The sequence below is a fragment of the Poeciliopsis prolifica genome, unplaced genomic scaffold, assembly GCF_027474105.1.
Source record: "Poeciliopsis prolifica strain line A6 unplaced genomic scaffold, Auburn_PproV2 SCAFFOLD004, whole genome shotgun sequence".
Taxonomy (NCBI): Eukaryota; Metazoa; Chordata; class Actinopteri; order Cyprinodontiformes; family Poeciliidae; genus Poeciliopsis; species Poeciliopsis prolifica.
The window spans coordinates 17322110-17336683 of NW_026562379.1; the positions used below are offsets into that span (position 1 = coordinate 17322110).

At 41.7% G+C, this 14574-nt stretch overlaps 1 pseudogene; it reads right to left on the reverse strand.

The window, feature by feature from the left end:
• Window positions 1-14574, reverse strand: part of LOC129358879 (scavenger receptor cysteine-rich type 1 protein M130-like) — a 55603-nt pseudogene that overhangs the window by 9967 nt on the left and 31062 nt on the right.

A 14574-nucleotide genomic window follows, 5' to 3' on the forward strand; every position in this document is an offset into this window, starting at 1 on the left:
AAACTGCATTGCAGTCAGCCGACTTGCAGCATTAGGTGGGGGAGGGGCATTGATGCTCTGCAGAAGAAAAGTAACAACCCAAAACAAAATATTTGCTTTTGAAGCTGATTTTTAAAACTAACATCATCAGTAAACAGAAAATACAACAAAAACTTCATGTTGTTGTTTTAAATTCTCTTTAATCCTATTTAACTTTTCACAAAGCTGCAGATATAAAACACAAACATTCCTCTAAATCAGAGTAAACTTCTTCAGTTTTAACCCTAAATGTGTTTTATTTTGTTAGACTAGACTTAGACTTAGACTTGACTTTATTGATCCCTTGGGAAGACTCCCTCAGGAAATTATAGTTACCAGCAGCTCACAGGCAAAAATGTGGCACACAGTAAGCATACGCAAAAGAATAGGGTTTCTATGGTAACCAACAGCATGACTTCAACTCCCCAAACAAACAGCAAATATACAATCATTCAAAAAAAAGAAATGTGACAATCAGAACATGGAGTTCAGATACTTCCATCTTCAAGAAAATCATGTTTGACCTTGTGACGGCCCTGCTGTGCAGTCCTGTGTGTCATGTGATTTACTATCAATTAAGGTCCTCAATGTGGGAGGCGCTTCCATCAGACACCTGGATGGTATATAAGGAGCGCCGTTCCATTCGTGTGTGAGACTGTCAGAAGCCACCATGCGCAGACGACCCTGAGATCCAGTCCAGGATGAGACCAGGGCTTCCTGGTGTGAAGGGACCAGACTGAAGGGGCGCGGATTGATCATCCTTTGGGCCGTCCATTTGATGTCTCCTAGACAACTTGACTCTTTTAAAAATAAGCGTCTCTCATGGGCTTAATGCCGTGTCCCTCTAATTTTGTTGCGGCTTTCCGAGCCGGGCCGTAACAGACCTTTAAACTTTAAATACTTCACTAAAACACAATAAAGCTACAATTTAAGGAACTTTTTCAAATATTCATTCCTGCTAGAAACTATTAACCAGCTGTGTTTCAACCTTTTAGTGTTTAACAAATAAAATACAATGTTAAACATTCACACCAGTCCTGTTTGATCCGCTGTAATTTACTCCAGTTTGTTTGCCTAGTCAGTGGACAACAGCGCAGGGCATTCTGGGTAAATCCAGCCAAAACAAACATGCTAGCCTAGCGCTAGCAGGAGAAACGGCTCGAGGTCTTTAGCCGAAAACAAGAGAAATCCTCCAACCTCTAAATCTGACGCTACTCCATCTGTTTACGTTTCCTGACGAAGGAAGTTGTGCTCAGTGTCTTCTGCAGAGGTTTTTATGTCGTTTCCTTCAGTGGTTGTTGGTGCAGCGCCCCCACAGGCCAGGAGGGAAACAGATTTTTCAAAGGGTTTGATTCAGTGCAGTTTGAAAAAGAAAAGCACCAGCTGGAAATGGAACAAATGTTGCAATTTTGCTCCCAAATCGAAGGTAAAAAATAACTTGATAATTCTTAGATATGTTACTTTATAGACATCAAATTTGTACTTTTTTTTCTTTTTGTTGGACGTTTCTCATGAAACTATTTGAGATTTCTAGATTGTTCCTTAGTTATAAAAATAATAAATAGATTATTTTGTTTTGTTTTAGAGATTTAGCATGTAAAATTGTTAAACTTGATTCTGACAATTCAGAAAACAGGAGCAAGAAAAAGAAATGTTGCAGACAGACTTAAACCTTGTTGCTGATCAGGATAAGTCGACCTTGGACCCCACACTCTGCAGCGACCATCGTTTGGAGACTCATGGCGGGGAATCTTCTTGATGCTGATTTTGGAGTCCAGTTTTTAAACAATCCATCAGTTTCTCTTGTATTTAAATGGTTTGTGTTATTTTGTGTTAGCTGGTCCCACCCAGCGATCCCCGTCTGTTCAGGCTCTGCGTGCTGCAGCTCAGGCCTCGACTGTCCATCAGGTGGCTGGACTGAGGAGCAGAAAACACAGAATAATCATCACAACATTCAGAACAATGCAAACACACTGCTGAGTTTATGTTAAGTACTAATGAGCAGTCAGTATCTTACTTGTAGAGGACAGCGGCCATTTTGATCTCAGTTTGGATGATCAGGGAGAAATGCTCACATAAGAGTGTAAGGTAGAGGTGAGCCAGTCGATCGGCCACCGATCATAATCGGCCGATTTCCGTGTGTATAATCGCCGATCAGCAAAACTGACCACATTTATCTCACTTTGCAGCCTGCGTGTTCAGCTTATCTCCTCTTTCCTTCACACAGCTGAAGCGCAGCAGCAGCAGCAAGTCCTAAACGATGTCGTGTGAAACTTTAACGCTCTGAGTAAATGAGGAAAATTACCTCTGGGGTGAAGCAGGTCAAAATGCATCAACACAACGAATCTAATGAAGCATTTAAAAAACAAACAGGTGACGGAGTTTTGCAACATCGAGGCTCAATGCAGGAAAAAAAGACATCTGGAGGTTGTTTTTTTCTCAAACACTCAACAGGAAGACGGTCAGAAAGCTCAGCAAATAATCTGAATTAATAATCTCAGTGTTTGAGCTGGCAGTGCAAGACGCTGGGATCTGCTCTCGCTATTGGACCGCCGCTCAACCTCCACCTGGCAGAGAATCTCACACTGAATGTTTGCTTAAAGCCACATGATAAAGAGAAAATGTATGTAATAAGAATGGTTTCACACATTTAACATGATATTAGAAACATAGCATACTATTTCATAAATGCACAATTAGAAGACTATGTAATAAAATAATTAAACTATTAAAAGCTCTAATATTTATAACAGATTAAGGAAATGAGTTCTACATTTTATTTCTTTAAAAATATATATTTTTCTGTCCTTCCTCTTGCATGGTGGGAGAGTAAAATAATCTTTATTCCTTGTGTTGTGGAAATTAACAACAGTGAGGAGAAAGAGCCTGGAGCAGAACACAGGGTCCAGTTTTATAGGAAGGGTTTCATTCAATTCACATAGTTTGACAATCTAGTTAGTCCAAAAAAAAACTGACTGAAAATATATGTATTTTCCTTCATAAGGCAAATTAAATAATCAAGGTCAACATGAAGATGCATAGCAGACTGTCATGTTGGAGGCCACTCGCTTAACCCACATGCAGAAACACAAACAAGAGAGGGAGGAATCAGATAAATAAAAATTTATTTTCTTTCTTTTAAAAGACAGAGTGGTGATAGGGTGAAAGTATGTCTCTCTGAGGGCCACGGGATCTGGATCCTCTGTGATCTGAGGGCTGGGGAAGATGAAAGGTCAGTGGGGAGTGAGAACAGGAGAAACGAGAACTGGAACGGGTTTACTGGGGGAGATGAAGTGAATCCGCCATGGAGGGAAAGGTTGGGATGCGGGAGCCTGGGTTCTTGAACTAAAGAGGTGCAGTCCGGGTTTTGGGAGCCGAAGGGATCAGGGGTGACAGATCACCCGTCGGAGGGCGGGCTGGCAGTCAGGAGCGGATCTTCTCCAGATGCTGCAAGAGGTCAGAGAGAATCACAACAAAAAACTTGAGTCAGCAGGGAACGGAGATAATTTCTCAGAAAATAGACTTAGTGGGCTCTGGGTACCAAAGTCGGTAAACACTCGGGCGCTGGAGAACCGGTCACCCGCTCCTCTAATGCAGGCGTTGATGAGGCCAACAAGGTACAGGTGGCGCGGGGAACCACCCTTCTCCAGAAGGCTCCCCATGGCTCCCTCTGGTGGACAAAACAGCTCCCTACAACTCCAGCATCCAACACAGACAAGCAATTTAATAAGCTGATTGTCATGTAGAGGTCAGAGAAAACGCTGGAGAATACGCCTGTATTACACGAGAATCATAAAACTGTTATGCATTGATGCATATTTCCCCTCGTTTCATATTAGAAAAGTTTAACCTAAAATAATGATAAAAAATAGGATCAAGAAAATGATGCACAATAATCTGCCAAATAAACGGGGAAGTTTTTATTTGAAGAAACACAAATCAAGGAAAATCATCAAATGTCAAACAATGAAGCCACTGATTTAATGTGATGAGACTTAAAACAATATTCAGATGTAGTTACCACACCATAGTTAATGACAGCCGATATAATTCATCAGCAGAAACGCTCCTCACAGTTTAAGTTTTCACATCACTTCAGAGGATTTACTCCTAGAAACTATCTTCATCTTCCTTGAGAAAATCATCAGTTTCATGAGGTTAATGGAGAAACCAGCAGGTTTATCATAGTGGCTGAAATCAGATTGGTCACCATTGATTTAACCACAAGGACAACATCACAACCAAAACCGTCCCCACAGAGTGGAACTAGAATTATTCTTTTGTTGTTGTTTTAATAATTGACCCAATTCGTGGTGAATGTTGCTCAAACTGTTACAGGAATAAAAGTGCAGCATTGTTCCCCCATTAGGTGACAATCTGCTTCCTTGTATTTCTCTGGTGCAGTGAAAGAGTTGTCTTCTAGAGCAGTTCACTTTTCTGTTTTATACAAATGTCATTACTTATGTGTGCATTGGTTGTACAAAATGCAGGTGATGCTCCAAGCAGGGATGACTTGCATCATGTGAAATGAGCAGGAATATGTACTTGGTCTCCCAGATGTATAACTCCTATGTTTGGAGCACAAACATAGCTGTTGATAAATGAGAGGAGTAACAAACTCTTGACCAGTTTGTAGAGCCATAGAAATAAATGCTTATTCATTTGTGTCTCTATAGCCCAATGGAAGGCTGTTTTATTTCATGAGATGTTTCTCCAGGAGCTTTCTTTCCTTAAAGGTACAGAAACGCTAAAACCAGCCAGTAGTTACATTTTAGATCGTTATATTTTGCTCCCCAGCTGGAGTTTATTTTTTAATCACTGTATTTTTAGAGGTTTTTTTCTTTTCATTCATACATACAGTTTGCGAATACAAAGAAGTGTTTATCCGACATAGAATAGTATATGAAAAAAAAAAGGTTAATTAATCCCTCAACTTAATCCCATTCAGCCCACCCAGGTCATTGCTCAGAAGGCCAATGCACTACGTTCCCATCCCTGTCAAGAATGGAACAAATTTTGATAAAATTTGTTTACCTAATTGATCTGGAACATCATTACATACTTTGAAAAGAGTTGAGAAAGGGCCCCCATGTTTCTTCAAATTTACCAGTTGAGTGTTGAAGAGAGCATCTAATTCTTTCCAGTTTCAGACATGACATAAGGTCACATATCCACTGTTTATGAGTAGGAGGAGCAGCACCCCTCCACCTGGTCAGAGCTGTGCGCCTCGCTAGCAGTGAGCAAAATGCCAGTGGCCTTTGTTTAGAAGCCGGTAAAGGCAACTCCTTTCCACTAAAACCGAAAAGGGCCAAGAGAGGGCCAGGTGTCACCACCACTCCGGCCAAACTAGACATCGTACGGAAGACATCTGTCCAGAAGTGACCCAGAGCGGGGCAGGACCAATACATATGAACCAGTGTGGCTACGGCAGTTTTGCATTTGTCGCAGTATGGGGTGACTTCTGGAAAAAAACGAGATAGTTTGCTTTTGGAAAGATAGGCTCTGTGTACTATTTTGAACTGAATGAGACAATGGCGTGCACACAAAGATGTTGTATTCACTAGTTTAAGTATAGAGTCCCATGTGTCATCCAGTATAGTAATATCCAAGTCTTCTTCCCATGAAGTTTTAAGATTAGATGAGGAGGTCTCCGTCAAACTCAACATTTTACTATAAAGCCACGAAACCATACCTTTACGAGTCGGGTTCAATGATAAGATAGTTTCCGATAAAGTGTCCTCTGGCAGGGAAACTGAGTCTGATAAGTGAGACTGAATGAAGTTTCTGGTTTGCAAATATCTAAAAAAGTGAGATTTAGGTAAACCATATTTATTGCCAAGTTCCTCAAAGGATGCCAAACTCTTCTCCATGAAAAAGTCTTTAAAATGAGTAAGCCCCTTCCGGTGCCACTCCAAGAACACCCCATCCTGAACAGAAGGTCTAAAAAGGTGGTTAAGTGGACTTAGGAGGGAAAAATCATGCAGTTTAAAGTATTTTCTAAACTGGCCTATATTTTCAGTGAGTGTTTCACTACAGGGTTTAAAATGGGTTTAGACGAAGAGAGTGGAAGTGGGGAACAGAGCACAGCCGGGATGGATATATCATTACCACTGCGCAGCTCCATAGCCACCCAGTCAGGACAGTCACCCTGGTTATGATAAAAATACCAAAACACTAAGCATCTAAGGTTGGCGGCCCAGTAATAAAACCGGAAATTGGGGAAGACAAACCCCCCCTTGTTGTTTAGGTTTTTGGAGTTGTAATTTATTGAGCCTTGGGCGTTTACCCCGCCAGATGAAGGACGAAAAAGTTGAGTCTAGCTCATTAAAAAAGTACCAGGAATAAAAATAGGTAATGCCTGAAAGAGGTATAAAAATTTGGGTAGTATATTCATTTTAATTGAGTTAATACGCCCCACAACAGACATGGAAAAGGGTGTCCACTTTGTAAGGGATCCCTTCACTTGGTTCAACAGTTGGATCAAATTCTCCTTGAACAAATGTTTATGTTTTTTTGTCACTGTGATGCCAAGGTATGTGAATTTTTGTTTTTCAATTCTAAACGGGAGATTTGACAACTCTGACGTATTAGCTTTATTACCTATGGGAAAAAGTTCACTTTTAGTAAGGTTCAGCTTATATCCAGAAATCTGACCAAATTGGCTTAATACATCCAGAACAAAAGGCAGTGAGGTTGATGGTTTGGAAATAAAAAGTAAAAGGTCATCTGCATAAAGCGACACTCTATGTTCCATGTCGTTCCTCCAAATGCCGGATATCTCTTTACTGGTCCTAAGTGCAATGGCGAGGGGCTCTATAGCCAGATCAAAAAGCAGGGGGCTAAGAGGACAGCCCTGCCGGGTGCCTCTCTGTAATTTAAATGGTTTTGAAGTCTGAAAATTGGTACGAACCACGGCAGACGGTTGCGGGTATAATGGTTTAATCCATGAAATGAAGTTTCCTCCGAAGCCAAATCTACTAAGAACAGCAAAAAGATAGTCAAACTCAACCCGGTCAAAGGCTTTTTCATCGTCCAAGGAGACAACACACTCATCCGAATCGGTGGCACTGGAATACATGATATTAAGCAACCTTCTAACATTAAAATACGAGTGTCGACCTTTAATAAATCCTGTTTGGTCTTTAGAAATAATTGATGGTAGAACAGTTTCAAGTCTACGGGAAAGAATTTTGGCTAAAATTTTACCATCTGTATTTAGGAGAGAGATTGGTCTACATGAGGCGCATTCCACAGGATCTTTGCCTTTTTTGAAATCAGTGTAATACAAGCTTCATAAAATGATTGAAGGAGGGATCCGTGTTTAAAACAATCAGTAAGAGTGGAGCTGAGCTGCACTGAGAGTAAGTCTGAGAATTGTTTGAAAAATTCTGAGGGAAGACCATCCGGTCCTGGGCATTTACCAGATTGCATTGAAGCTATTGCTAGGGAGACTTCTGCCTGGGAAATGGGTTCATCTAACCTGTTCTTAAGTTCTGGTGAAATTCCTGGAATGTGAAGTTTAGCTAGAAAATCATCAGTCATGTTAGCATTGGTTTGTGATTGTGAGCTGTAGAGCTCCTCATAAAAGTTTCTAAATGCATCATTAATTTGACAATAATCTGTGACTACATGGCCATCTTGTTTTCGAATTCTAGAAATAGTTTGCTTTGCTCTAGAGCCCTTAAGCATGGTTGCTAATAGTTTATCGGGTTTGTCGCCATGCACATAAAATTTGGATTTGTTGTGTAAAAGCAGGCGTTCAGCTGAGTGTGTTGTCAGTAGGTCAAGCCTTGTTTTAAGTTCAATACATCTTCTAAACAGTTCAGGACACTGATTCAGAGCGTATTTTACGTCAATCTCTTTGATTTGTTGAATTAGGTTGTTCTGTTCATGGGTGGACTTTTTTTTGCTGAATAGGCAATAATCTGGCCTCTGATGTAGGCCTTAAAAGCATCCCAAACCACAAGACTGGAGATCTCTTGGGAGGAGTTTGTAGCAAAAAGAAACGTATCTCATCATGAATAAACTGTATAAAGTTTTCATCCGACAGCAGGGTTGAATTGAAACGCCAAGGTCCAGTTCTTAGGGGGAAGTGAGGAAGGGACAGTGACAGAGTAAGTGGGGCGTGGTCTGAAATAACTATGCTTTGATAGTCACAGGAACGGATCTGCTGTAGCCATTTAGTATCTGTGATAAAATAATCAATTCTCGAATAAGTTTTATGTACATGTGAGAAGTAGGAGAACTCCCTCTTGTCTGGATTTAAAGTACGCCACACATCACACAGCCCATATTCAGATAAAAAGGTTTGGATGACTGATGCAGACTTGCTTATGACATTACTTTTAAGAGACGAGCGGTCCAAAACTGGGTCCAGCCAACAGTTAAAATCACCCCCTAGGACCAATGAATATTTATTAAGGTCAGGTAGGGAAGAAAATAGTTGTTTAAAAAAATTCTCATCATCTGTATTAGGAGCGTAAACATTGACCAAGGCGACCAGGGTGTTGTACAGTTTCCCACAAGCTATAATAAATCTGCCTTGTTTATCAGCTACCACATTATCGGCCTCGAATGGAGTATTCTGGCTGATCATGGAGACCCCCCGTGCCTTTACCTGAAAATGGGAGTGAAAACATTGTCCCTTCCAACATGTCAGGAGACGACCCCCGTCTGAGCTCCTGATGTGAGTCTCCTGCAGAAACGCCACATCCGTTTTAAATCGTTTAATATGGGAAAAAACCTTCCTTCTCTTCACTGGGTGGTTTAAACCTTTGACATTCCAGCTTAAAAATGGCAAGTGTTGACTCATGATTTCAAAGTTTGTGTGTTACCTTCCTTCGACAGGTACGATAAGAATATGGCAGGCAGAGAATGGAACAAAAGAGATGAAAAAGAAAATAAAAAATTACAGTAACCTGCAAGACCTCTGATGGTGACCTTAACCTCCCTCTTAACATCCCCCCCAAACCTAAACAGCTGCCAAACAAAAAACAACAATGTGGCAGCAAGCTCTTCAAACTTAACATTCTCAAAGACCCAATCTTCCAGTAGCCAACAACCTCAGAATAAGAACTAGAAAAAACAGAGTTAACAATAGCAAACTAACCCCTGCTCCTAGTAGGCATGGAGTAGGTGTAGACCCCCCACAGTGATGAAGATTTTGAAGACACCTTTCACTGGCCTCCATGAACACTATAAAAAATAGCAATGCAATAAAGTTTAAGGCTTAAATAACCACAGGGAGTGGTATTAAAAAAGGCTTTGAAAACTGTTGGGACATAACAAACAGGTATTAATGAAGCTACACCTCCATTCATAAAGTCCAGCAACAGCTAAACGGTGGTCAGACCCCAAACCACCATTATGAGTAGGGTTAAATGACAACAGGCTATATTTACAGTACCTGCTGTGCCCCGAGATAAGCAGCCCACCCTGTTTCTGGAGTAAACCCTCGGCAGAGTGTAGCTCCTTTATTGGACTTCCTGTGGTTTTGGCCTCTTGATGAACTGTTGAGCCTCTTCCACCGAACCGAGGAGTTTTCTTGACACCGTTGGGCTGCGTTATGCGAAGACGGGCTGGGAAGAGAAGAGCCGCCATGACGTCCTTATATTCTGCCCGCTGGGCCAGCACGTCTGGGCTGTAGTCCTCCACAATACGAAGAGACGCGCCTTTGTAGTCGAGATTTCCTCTCCTCCTGGCTTCCCGGATGATGAGGTCTTTGACCAGGTACCGATGCAGGCGGAGGATCACCGGGCGAGGTGGACGTCCTGCGGGCCGCTTCGCTGCCAGACGGCGCACCTGATCCAGCTTGGAGCTTAACATGTTGACAGAGGACCTGAACTCAGACTTCAGATCCTCACCGTGCTGCTGAAGTAGTGCGGTGATAGCTTCTAGCGTTAAGCTAGCGTCCTCTTTCTTACTTCCTTTCATGCTCTTACCGGCCATTACTAGTGGATAAATAATCAAAACACTAGCCAAAATGTTTTTATATTAATTGGAGGCGTAAGATTAGCTTTCTGTGGGGTGAGTTTAATTAAAAGGTTGGATTTTACCGGAGCCGTCCGTTGCTACGTCTACCTTGACCGCATGGCAAACCGGAAGTCTGCTGGAGTTTATTTTAACTTTTAACATTAATTTTGGTTCAACCACAGCCTGACCCTGTCCTTGTAAAAAATAATACATTTAGCTCATCACAGTAAAAGTTTGAAACAATTTTTCACCCAGTGATGCAAATTATTGAGCTTCTTATGGATCCTGTCAGTCAGAAGGTCTGGGAACGAGACTTCAGACTCCCCTCATTCAACTAGGACAGGGGTGGGCAATTAATTTTTACCGGGGGCCGAATGAGCAAACCGACCACAGCTGGAGGGCCACATTGAAAAATATTTCACACTTTAACTTTGTTCCACAAACAAGAAAAAAACAACCAAACAACTTATCAAGTTAATAGAACTACTGCAATACAACAAACAGTAACTTATGTTTTCCACCTCATTTTACCTCTTCAGTGAGAATAATCCAGTCTGTTCTGGGCCTGAACAAGAGCATTAAAATCTGGTTGAATGTCTGAGGTGGCTATGCGAAGGACAGCTGAGAGGTGCTCATCAGTGATAGAGGATCTGTGTTTGTATTTATTGAACTTCATCACTGAAAATGTCAGGTCACATACATAGGTGGATCCAAAGAGGACCAGCATCCTCTGAGCATGCCTCCTCAGGTGTGGAAAGTTCTCCTCTTTGAGGGAGGAGTAAAAGTCCAGCAGTGAGACTGACCTGAAGTGCTCTGCCAGAAACAGGTCAGACTGCAGGTCAATGAGCTCCATCTGAACATCGCTTGGTGCATTATCCACACTGCAGTTGAAGGGAGAAGAAACCATGTGCATTTCACTCAATAGTTTTGAAATCTTGAAATCGTCTCGAAAACTCTCCATGAAGTCCCTCTAACTTGCTTGAGTACTTGTGGAGGTGATCGGCTGATCTTGTGGCTTCCTTTAGTGTTGGCAAGTGGATCAGAATGTTGTTCTTCACTTAGCTTGAAAGAAGCTGCAACTTTCTCATGAAAGCCGTCACTGCACTGTACATCTCGTGCACAAAAAGGCCCTTGCACTGCAGTTTGACATTCAGTTGGTTCATGAGTGCTGTCACATCCACAGCGAATCCGAGGTCTGCCACCCAGTCTTCATCTGAAAGTTCTGGGATGGCATGTCCTTTCTTCCCACAGAAATCCTGAATCTGGTCTCTCAGGTCCCAGACACTTTTCAGTACTTTCCCCAGGCTGAGCCACCTGACGTTGCTGTGGTAGCTTATGTCACCATGTTCACTCTCATTTTCCTCTAAAAGTGCAACAAATTGTCGATGATTTAATGCTCTCGCTCTGATGAAGTTAACTGTTTTAGTTACAGCATCAACAACATGGTTAATTTTTAACACTGTCTTACACAATACTTCCTGATGTATAATACAATGCAAAAATATCAGTTTCTGCACTGGGTTAATTTCTGTCACTTTATCCTGCATCTTCTTTAAAAGTCCAACATTTTTCCCCGTCAGATTTGGACAACCATCTGTTGTCACACCTGCCAGTTTGTCCCATTTCAGTCCTAACATGTCCAAACACGCATTTACCTCTGTGAACAAGTCACTACCTGTGGTTGTCCCTTTAATTGACTGCATGGCTGCCAGCTCCTCCGTGACTTGAAAGTCTGCAGTTATCCCACCTAAGAAGATTAGCAGCTGGGCGGTGTCACGTACATCACGTACATCGCAGCTCTCATCCAAAGCCAGAGAAAAACAGTCCAAGTCGGCCGCTCTGTTCTTCAGCTGAAGCTCCAGGTTTCCAGCGATGAGCGACACGTTCTCAAATGCACCTTTCTTCTCCGGGCATATCAGCGCGACAGAGTCCAATAAGCACTCTTTAATAAATTCTCCGTCAGAAAACGCTTTACTTTTTCTGGTGATTTTGTGAGAAATTACAAAACTTGTCCTGACGGCTGCATCTCTGAATGTATGGAGTTTGGTAAAAAGTCCTTGTTGGGTTTGCAGTTTTACCGTCAATGCATCAGGCTTCCTCGCGCGCTCTTCATCAGACAGGTTCCGGTGTGTCGGCTCGTGCTTCGTCGTGTAGTGGCGATTCAAATTATAATCTTTAAACACAGCAATCTGTGTACCACAAATTAAGCACACGGCTTTACATTTAATTTCTGTAAAGAAATAGTTGGCAGTCCATGTCTTATTGAAAACACGGCATTCCTCATCAACTTTTCTTTTTTTTAGCGTGAGCGGACATCTTGGGGCTAACCAAGCATCACTTGTCACTCACAAGTTATGCACAGACATACGTCCATAAATAAGTTTTCAAAATAAAAGCAGAACAGTTGTATTGCACGCACAACATAGATGTTTATTAAAATTTATTTTGTAATTTGTGATTGCTGCTGTTGACCTTAACTCACAATCATGCATGAGCATACGTCCACGGAAGTAATGCAAATAACGCTTTTCAAAACAAAAGCGGCACCGTTGTATTGCACACTCGACATAGATACTTTTTAAAATGTATTTTGTAATTTATGATTGGCCTCACGCGGGCCGGATAGGGACTCACAAAGGGCCGGATGTGGCCCGCAGGCCGTAAGATGCCCAGGTCTGAACTAGGACATGATGAGCAGTCCTGGTCCTGGAGGGCCGGTGTCCTGCAACTCTTAGACATCACCCAACACACTTTGATCCAATGGGCCAATCACCTCCTAAGTGCAGGCAAGTTCTCCAGAATCCTGCTAATGACCTCATTATTTGACTCAGGTGTTGAAGTAGAGATTCTCTAAAAGTTGCAGGAGACCCTGGAGGCCTGGAGTTGCCCACACCTGACCCAGGAAGTGGACTGAAGTTTAACTACTTAGGGTGGTCGATGCATCTGATCTCCTGTTGCCCTCAACCTCATTGGATCCTGTTTGGGGTTGAAATGATCTTTAACAGACTGAGGAAAAACGATCAAAAACCAGAGAGAATATATCAATTCTTTGTCAATATTTATTTGAAGGCTTTACAGCATTTGGAGTCTCTGCTCACTGAACACAGTCAGGAGAAAGAGCCTCGAGCAAAACACAGCAAACTGTTTGATAGGAAAGGTTTCATTCCATCCTCACAGTTTAACAATCTACTGAGCTACAAAACAGACTGCAAGCAAACGCATTTTCTTTCATAAAGCATATTAAACATTTAAGGATGTCATAAGAATGCAAAAAAGAAAATATTCTACGACTTTATAATAATACACAGTTCAGAGAAACAGCTAAAGTCGGATTCATAACCCCAACCAAGACAAGGACACAAGCTGGATTCAGGGCCTGAATGGAAATGGCTGCCTAACCTTTGACCCCAAATGTCCTATCATATGCTATCCTTGCAAGGTTGATGAACAGATTTTGATCAAGTGGGTTTTTGTTATATTTTGTTTGGTGGATGTTGTGCTCCCTGTACTTGTTGTTCTTTAAATAGGACAGCCACCACGAGCATTCGGTAAGGAATGATAAAAACGTTTCAGGTCTTGAGTTCCTTTAATAGAGATGAGAGTGGTCTACAAAATACAAAGGACAAACAAATAGAAGCTATTATTTTCGCTCATCACAAACGGCTATTACGAATTTGTCCAGTAGATGGCAGCAAATGATAACAAACAAACTACAAATCACATTATCATAACCGTAACTCTTTAAACTACTGTAATGTATATGTTTAAGGTGTACAGATAAACAAATCTTGATTAAATAATGATTCAACTTACTTTTATTTATTACGCACTCCAATCTCTGAAACAACAGCTCAGAACGGCTTCAAAACATTACTTTCCAACGAAAACTGAACATGTGCTCTGTCGACAACTAACTGTAGCTTGCGATAACAACAATGAACCAATCAGAGCGAAGCCCACCTATATGGCTCCCTAAGCTCTTAAAGTGACATACACACCGCCAAAATAAGTCCATTTTCAAAAGTGGATGTTTTCTTTTCCCTTCTTATATAGGTTTTACTTCTGTAGGTTTAGTCCAGATACAAATTTCTGAATGTTGAACTTCCTTCCTGCTGCAGGAGCTCAGAGACATTTATTATAGATACATAGACGGACAGATTCCCAGGAGTCTGAAACGTGTCTCTGCTCCTTCCTGTGGATGTGAAACCAAGATGATTTTCTCCTGGTTCCTTCAGACTGCAGCCTCCTCCTCTAAGCCGCCTTCAGCTCTGGATCCTTCATCAAGAACGTTCATCATGATGTTTTCTGGTCCAGACTTCTGGTTTCTCCTGGCCTGGAAACAGAGGATGGTTCAGCTGCAAGGCAACAACTTTCCCAACTCAACACATCATGCATGATACATGCAGTACCTTATAGTTGAGGAGCAGGACGGATCCCAGCATTCCCAGCATTCCCAGCAGGATGACAACCAGACTGATGATCAAATCAGTGAGATGGGCTGAAAATGAATGAAACAGATTCAGGATCAGCTTTCATCAGATGAGTCCAGCTAGAAATGAACAATAATCACATAGACCCTGGTTT